Raw genomic sequence first — 8,207 nt, 5'->3', positions numbered from 1 at the left:
GCGGTTTATCGATATTTTAATAAAATAATCATAAAAACATGGAAAAATTATTTTCACTAACTTTTCAATTTTAGATCTGAAAAATATAATAAAATGCAACATTAGACGTTTTTCCTAAGTCATAGATTATGTTTTATTAATTTTTCACTAATAATGTCACTATTTATGCTATTTTTCTTCAAAAATTCATAAATCATGCTAAAAGACTTCTTTATAGCCAATTATTTTACACACATCTTGTAAAATTGCATGTGACAACATATAAATTTTCTATGACCAGATTCGAAATTTAACTCATATTAACCTATTTTTCTCTTAAATCCGAATTTAATAATGAAAAATTCATTTTTCGAGCATAACAAGTGCAAAAATTATGAAAATTTACAGGTTATCTCAAAATAATATATGTAACAACATATCCAAAAACCAAGTGAAAATTCGAAGTATAGCTAATTTTCGACCAAAAATGACATTTTTACTCATAAAATCACATTTAAATGTCATTATTATTAAATATGAACAATAAAAATCCGAAAAATTAACCAAAATATCCTAAAACACTTTAGGACCAGAAATATTAACATGCATGTAATTATTTCATGATATATCATAATAACACAAATTTTACAAGTTTTATTTTGTTATTCTTATAACTCGGAAAAACTTTTAACCAATTTGCATGCAAACAACCGTGGCTCATGATACCGATTGAAGGAAATGTAGATTCATATACATATTGACATACTCTTATATGTCTAAATAATTTGTCATAAAATTAAAACGGATTTTATGCATGCAAACAATAATATAAAAGAAGAGAAATAATGTCCTTACATTCAATATTTCGGCTATATTGGGCACAAGAGAGATCACCTTTCTCTTCTTGTTCTTGAGCTATTCCAATGGATGAACAAGATCTAAGAATAAGATCTCTCCCTAAGCTTTATACCCAAGGCTCTCTCTTAATTAGAATTAATATTATGAGTACTAGATAATATTAATTCTTGTAGAAAAATGACTCAAAAATATTGTTTGTGCTCTTGAATATTTGGTCAAGAGTAAGGGGATTTTTGGAGTTTATTTCTCTAGAATTCTCATAAATTGTAGAGAGTATTTGTCATTTTCTTACACTAGAAAATTCTCTTGTTGTATGAATGAATTAATTGGGAAAAAGAAAACTCTCTTTCTTTCCTTAGGGTGGCCGAAATTCTTAGCTTGGGTAGGATGCCCAATACCTTTTAATTTTGCTCTTCTCAAAAGCTTAGGTATGCATGCCTACTAGCTAGCTTTCATCATTGTGTTTTTATTAAAATAAATAACACAATATAAAATATATGCCCACCCACATTTTCGGTTTTAAGACATAAAATGGAGAATCCACTTTATTTTTGTCATTTGTCAAATTTGTCACATGTAACATGTTACATGACATGTTACAATGAAATGTATTTTTATCATATTAAAAATCAACATACTCATAAAATATGTCATTTACAAAATTGACTAGTAATTCGTAATTACTCGTACCAAAGATGTTTCCAAATTATAAACTACAACATTCTGTATTTATAATAATTTATTCATTCCGTTTTCAATTGTTTCTTTAAACAATAATTTCATCCGAGTAATGATACAATTCGATTACTCAGACCGTATCTCATTTAATCACATTTCAATTTGATACGTAAATTTTACTTCCAAAATCGTCCGTCAATTTTTCAAGTAATTTAATTAACTCGTAACGTTATACGATTAATTAAATAATCAATTAAGAGTGTTGCCCTTTAGGTATGACCTAGGGGGTCAACTGATCACCACCGTCACACGACAGTAATGTCAAACTCTAGTCAGCCAATCATTACCGATATATGTTGACCAGTTGACAGTAACAAAATTACTTCCCAATTGTATTCTTTAAAATGAGATTTAATAATGATATTTAAATCATGTGATCGCACTATTGTTGAGGACACATTTCCCAACATTAACATAGATTCGAAAAGTAGGTGAGTCTATTATGTGATAACTAAATAAGGTCCAAGGTAAGAACTCGCTAGCTCACACGGTCTTCCCCACTTAGCTTCATCACCAACCTGTCATTCATATTAGATATGAAAGCCACAGTCAGTGGGGAGTAACTCAGGGTTCTCCCAGCCACAATATGTCAAATGCAAGTAATTAAGAATTTAATTAAATAAACAAGCATGAGAGCAAATACTTACGGCATTACGAAAATCATGATTAGTGGGCATAAGAAAATAGGAATGGTAAAGCACAAACGAGAGAAGAATTATTAGGTCAAACTGTCACATATCAACCCGACTCAAATGTAAGACAATTACAAAGTATAGACTCAAACAAGACAACCCTCTAGACTCCAACCTCTTGGTAGGACGACGATCATAATACGGTCCTAGTCTAAACCTGGCCAGACTCTCGGGATGGACGACACCCGATTCGACAAACGATACCAAATCGTATCCAAGACTCGAAATATGGTACACCTAACCGTGCCCGAAAGTCGAGTAACCTCAAGCGGAACCTTGTCACCTAACCGTGACCCCCGGTCCGAAAAAGGCGGAAGGAAAAATAGCCCAACTCGGAAACAATGGCACCTAACCGTGACCCAATGTCCGAGGGCAAAATAAATAGGGAATGTCGAGTAGTCTCACAATGTAAAACGTCACACTCGGGTCCGAACAAGAACCATAACCATTATGCATGATCATAACATTAATGAGTCTTAAAGTAACCAATTATCGATAGGAAAGAAGATGCATGCATAGCTCAATCATTATTAGAAGTCGCAAGTGAAATAGAACAAACAGGGGACTCCCAGTAGGGTGGTGTACCGGCACGGGACCACCGATCGGGACAAAGACATGTCAAAATCGAAATTTAATAAAACTTACAAGTGTACTCCCAAATAGGTCACCCTACTGGGACTACACAAATTTCAAAAACTCATAAAAACCTTTAGTGCACTCCCAGTAGGTCACCCTATTGCAGTCCACCCTACTGGGAATACACCAAATTTCCAAAAACACACAAAAAAACCTTGATGTACTCCCAGTAGGTCACCCGGCCGCCGTCACCCTACTGAATACAACCAAAACTCAAAATCACCTAAAATACTCGGTGTACTCCCAGTAGGTCGGTCAAGAGACCGGCCGCCGATCACCCACCCTACTGGGACTACAGGCTTACTAAAATATGTCCAAAACTTACAGGAATCTCCCAGCCGGTCAGTAGACCGGCCGCCGGTCACCCGGCTGGGACTACAAACACGCGGATTCCATGCAAAACACTCCCAAACCATTTGAAACCAACAAAAATCGTTTCTCATCAATCGTTTACGTATCCTAGCATGATTCTAACTCGGAAAAACAACATATTTGAGCATGTGAATGGGTAATTTCGGATTCAAGAGATATAGCATGAGATTTTCATCCAAACATGTGAGAATTGCAAACAAGCATGATATTCAACAACCAAATTAGCACCAATCATGAAAGATACAACTTCTAATATTCATATGAGATTATAACTACATAAAACCACACAATTTTAACATAAAAGTCGAGTAACCCATCACCGTTACCTTTTTGCACTTCAATCTTCTAAAGACTCGTCAATGATGTAGCTATCCTCCTCCGGGTTGTCCAAGTTCTCCCCTAAACACAAAAATAAAGGTATTAAGTCAAGAATCCACATCCTTGTAAGATGAGAATTTCGAAATAGAGGAAAAGATGGCGACTTTCTTACTTAGAAAGAAGGGAAATGAGAAAAGGAAGAGAATGGCGCGAAAAGGAACGAGATTGGTGAAGAATTGAGTGAGATATGGTGGTTTTAGGGTTAGTAAGGGAAGGTTCAACAATGGTGGGGTGGTTGTTGGGAAATTTCAGAAATTACAAGTGAGGGAGATGAAGTTGTGAGGGTTTAGTTGAGGTTTTGTGTAGAGAAAAGAGGGGGAAAAAGGCCCATGAGTCAAGTTAAGCCCAATAACTCAAAATGAGTCGGTATCCACTAGAATTTTCATCCCAAGTCTACTATAACTCGAGACGAAGAATAATATTATTAAAAATCTACACTATTATTACCGTTACGATATTTTATGAAAATAAGCTTTAAATAATAATTATTTAATAAAAATTTCTTAAAAGTTTATTTAAAATATAAGGAAAGGGCGGGGTGTTACAATTATTGTGATCTTGTATCACCGTTTTGTAATTTAATAGATTTATTTTTATTTTAATTACAAATGTATAATAGGAAATTATGTAATTCATTTTGTAATTTTATTATTCCGGAGTTCCTTTAAGACGGTGTCATTCGAGAAGACGGTCCATCAAGAATGTGTTACCTCGGGATGTGTGCCAAGACCGAAGCTCAAGGGACCAAAGGAGTTGGTTTCCGAATTTGTAATAGTTTATTAGATTTACTATTTTAGGAAGGCCATACTAAGATTTTATTTATGCTTTGCATTTTATTTATATGTTGCATGCATCGCTAAATCTCCATAACTAAACATGCATTTTAAATCGAGTTTATCGACCGTGTCAATTAAAATTATCGTAGTTCACCGCTTTAGTTCACTTAAAACGTGATAGATAATAAATTGAAATGACCTCTGGCTAAAATAAACAATTGAGACTTAGCCTTACCAAAAAGTAGAAACCATGAAAACCTATTTCATGAGGGAGTGCACTCGGCCCTACCGGGGTACAAACCTTGTTACGTAGGAGAAGTGGGTGATAAATGTCTATCCACCGAATTTATGTTAATAAATGGTATTTCGGCACACCGTGCCCTAAGTTAATATGAATTTGGATCATGGACACATTTATTCGAAATTTGGATTGAACTCAACGAAAGTATTCACGACGATTTCCGGATGTGTTTCGGGCTAGAGATAAATATTAATGTAACTTTATCGACCAAGAGTTATAAAAGTAGAATCGATTAAAGAGTTAATCCACCGAGTTATATTAATAAAGGGTATTTCGGCACACCGTGCCCCAAGTTAATATGAATTTGGATCTTGGAATCATTTATCATAGTTGGGTAGAGGTCACTATGTAAATGCTTTACTTGTTATTTACAATTATTAATAGAACGATAAATGTTAAGTTTTCCACTATTCCGTTATCATATTGTTCTATTTCTTTACCACAATTCATATACGATATCATTTCGATATTTGATTCAAATCTCCATTAAAACATCGTAACTAAAGACAAACATGAATTTGCTTCTAAAACCTCATATGAACCATTGCTAAGGATCTCTTGTAAAGAGTATAGATAAAAGTTATTCGTGATCAAAAGGGTTTTTGATTCTTAACTAACATATCTACTTACAATGAATTATTTCTCATATGCTTAATTGAGTTAAGTACTTTGAAACGTTTAATCATTTTGGTAACTAGATTTGCTGGAAATCAAAATTGACAAAAATACCGCAACCACTTCAATGAAAGTTTTAAGACTAAACAAACGAATGAAGAGTAGTCTTCATGAATTTCAATTTTGCTTCTCTTAGCAAAGACTCATTGAAATGAGTGGGAGCATTCTCTTAAACCGTTAAGAAAAGGATAAGGTTTTAAAGAAGTAAAATTAGAATGGAATTGATACAAGGTAATGTTAAAATTAAAGTTATTGAGAATAACAATACTAAACCTATCAATCCCGACCGATAAAGTTTCCATTGTCTTAATTGTTGGACGCTAGAAAGGAAACTACCCCAAATTATTGAAGAATCAACAAGTTAGTTGTGGGACATCTAATGGGACCTTCTTCTTTAAATGTTTATTTGATTGACATAAATTTGGCTAATACTACTTCGTCAATATTAGAAACCGATGGTGGTTTTCATCATTGTATTTGATACATAGGATGATTAGAATATGACGACTAGCAATAATGATGTTGAGAGATAGAGTCATTGTGTACTCAATCTAGTTTTTGGGTTTAAAGTTGTACTTAATTGTGACTATTAAGTGCATAAACTCTAAATAAGAATATAAACTTGTTAAGATACAAAAGCGGTTTCACTTTTGTGACCCTATACACCACGATTTGATGTATGGCTAGCCCATTATCAAGGTGAATATATTCTAAACCAAACTAGAATGATACATCATGTAGATGATGCAAGACTCAAATTGGTATCCCAAGATTAAACCTTAAATTCTGGAATGATGAACGCAAAGAGTTATCGAGTACTCTTGAAACCATTAGGTTGTTAATCTTATGGTATATGCGTATCTTGTATTCAAAGCAAGATTTCTCGTGCTTTTTGGTTGAAAAGGAGATCGAGGTTGTAAATCATTGATCCAAAATAGGTTGATCGTTTTCTTTTACCAACGATTTAGGTTGACACTAATGTGTTCACTTAATAAGGTAAATAGAGAAATCTTTCAAGAATTTCAAAGAGTTCCAGGAATCACGATTTAGTCGTGATGGGATTATCAAAGTGAAGACTTTGGTATAAGCCAAAGGAAATATGATATAGTATCACAAATTAATCTCTCTTAGCACGCATTATGAAATAATGTGTGGTTGGATAAAGAAATCAAACACTATTCGATATGGTTTGGACTTCAATCAAGTTACTTTGAGTTACTTGATCCTTTTGGGGATTTTATCATTTTGTCTAAATTATTTTTCCACTAAATCTAAAATGAATCATATGAGATATGAAATGGTAAGGTACCATGTTTGTAAGTTTTTCAAAAGAAACAAATGCTCATTTTTCCTAACTATAATCACGAGTACAACGGGTTTGTGGCTCGTGAAGCTGTCTTTCTAGAATACAAGTTTATTTCTAGACAACAGAGTGGGAGAAATTATTCAAAAGCCACAAAGAATGTTATGTCGCAAGAAACTGGTCTTTCCTGGCTACATGAGACGTTTTGTGTAAGATGTTGTTTCTTCAAAACCTAGGAGGTTAAAGTCATCACTTGTTGAAGATGATGAGTTCATGTTACTTTTAAGAAAGTAAAGAGCTTACAACTTACAAAGAAATTGTTTGATTCAAGTTAATTACTTTTGGAAAGTAATAAACATATGACTTACATGAGAGTGTTTAAGTCACAACTCAATACAAGGCTTAGAGCCATGAAAATCCCAAATAAAAGGCTTGATTAGTGATAAAGGGTTTTGCACTAATAAAGAGAGATTTCAAAGCTTGATTGGTAGCAAAGGGTTTTGCACTAGTTGAAATGCTGAAGTCTATTTGGATCTTCTTAGGGATTGTGTTTCATTATGATGATATACATATAGCTAGTGAATCTAAAACCCACTTCTTCAATTAGAAGGAATGTATTCAATACATGTCTTGGGTTTTGTAGATTCTTGCAATCCTAAGATAATGTGAAACTTAAGAGAGGGTTTTTAGTAGGACATCAATGAGTTGGATTCAATGATTTGATCATGGTATAAAAATTTTCTCGATAAGTCGAGAAGTTGTGTTTATACATGGAGTTTAGTGGGAGTTACGGTAATTTTAATTAGTCTTATATGTGGATGACATATTAATCATTGGGAATGACTTAAGACTTTTGGAGTATTAAAATACATCTTTAATATCCAGATTTATGTAGATAAATCCACATGATATTAGCGTCAAATAAGAAGTCTTATGTTGATAAGATTCATGACTAGTTCAATCAAATTGAACATATTAGATTGATTCCATTTGCTTCCGCTGCCGGATCAATTAAATGAGTAATGATGTACAACACTTCATATACTTTGAGTATGATGAATTGTTTCCAATCGAATTTAAGTAATAGTTACCTAGTAAGACATAAAGATTATCCTTTAGTGCTTGCAGAAGCATTAAGGATGTAAAGCAAAGTGTTTTTGATGCAATTTTGTGTAAGGGTGTTACACAAATGACAATTGACAATTGAGATTGCGCATGGTTTCCGACAAAACCATAATCAAAACACATTAGGATGGTTAAGATACCATTGTGGCTATGTTATTTAAGAAATAGATTTTCTAGAATTGTTCTAGGCAATAAAGAACAATGAGAAATATTTACAACGAAAATTGAGTACACTTGCAATCATGGGATGTGCAAGAGGGATTAGTCCCGCACACTGTGAAAACAGTGGGAGCTATTTTAAGGCAAGAAAGCCTATGTCTAGATTGGATCTAGACACATACTCAGAAAGTTTTGTAATGCAAATGTATACATTA

The sequence above is a fragment of the Silene latifolia genome, chromosome 2 (assembly GCF_048544455.1).
Source record: "Silene latifolia isolate original U9 population chromosome 2, ASM4854445v1, whole genome shotgun sequence".
Taxonomy (NCBI): Eukaryota; Viridiplantae; Streptophyta; class Magnoliopsida; order Caryophyllales; family Caryophyllaceae; genus Silene; species Silene latifolia.
This window is presented reverse-complemented; position numbering follows the sequence as displayed.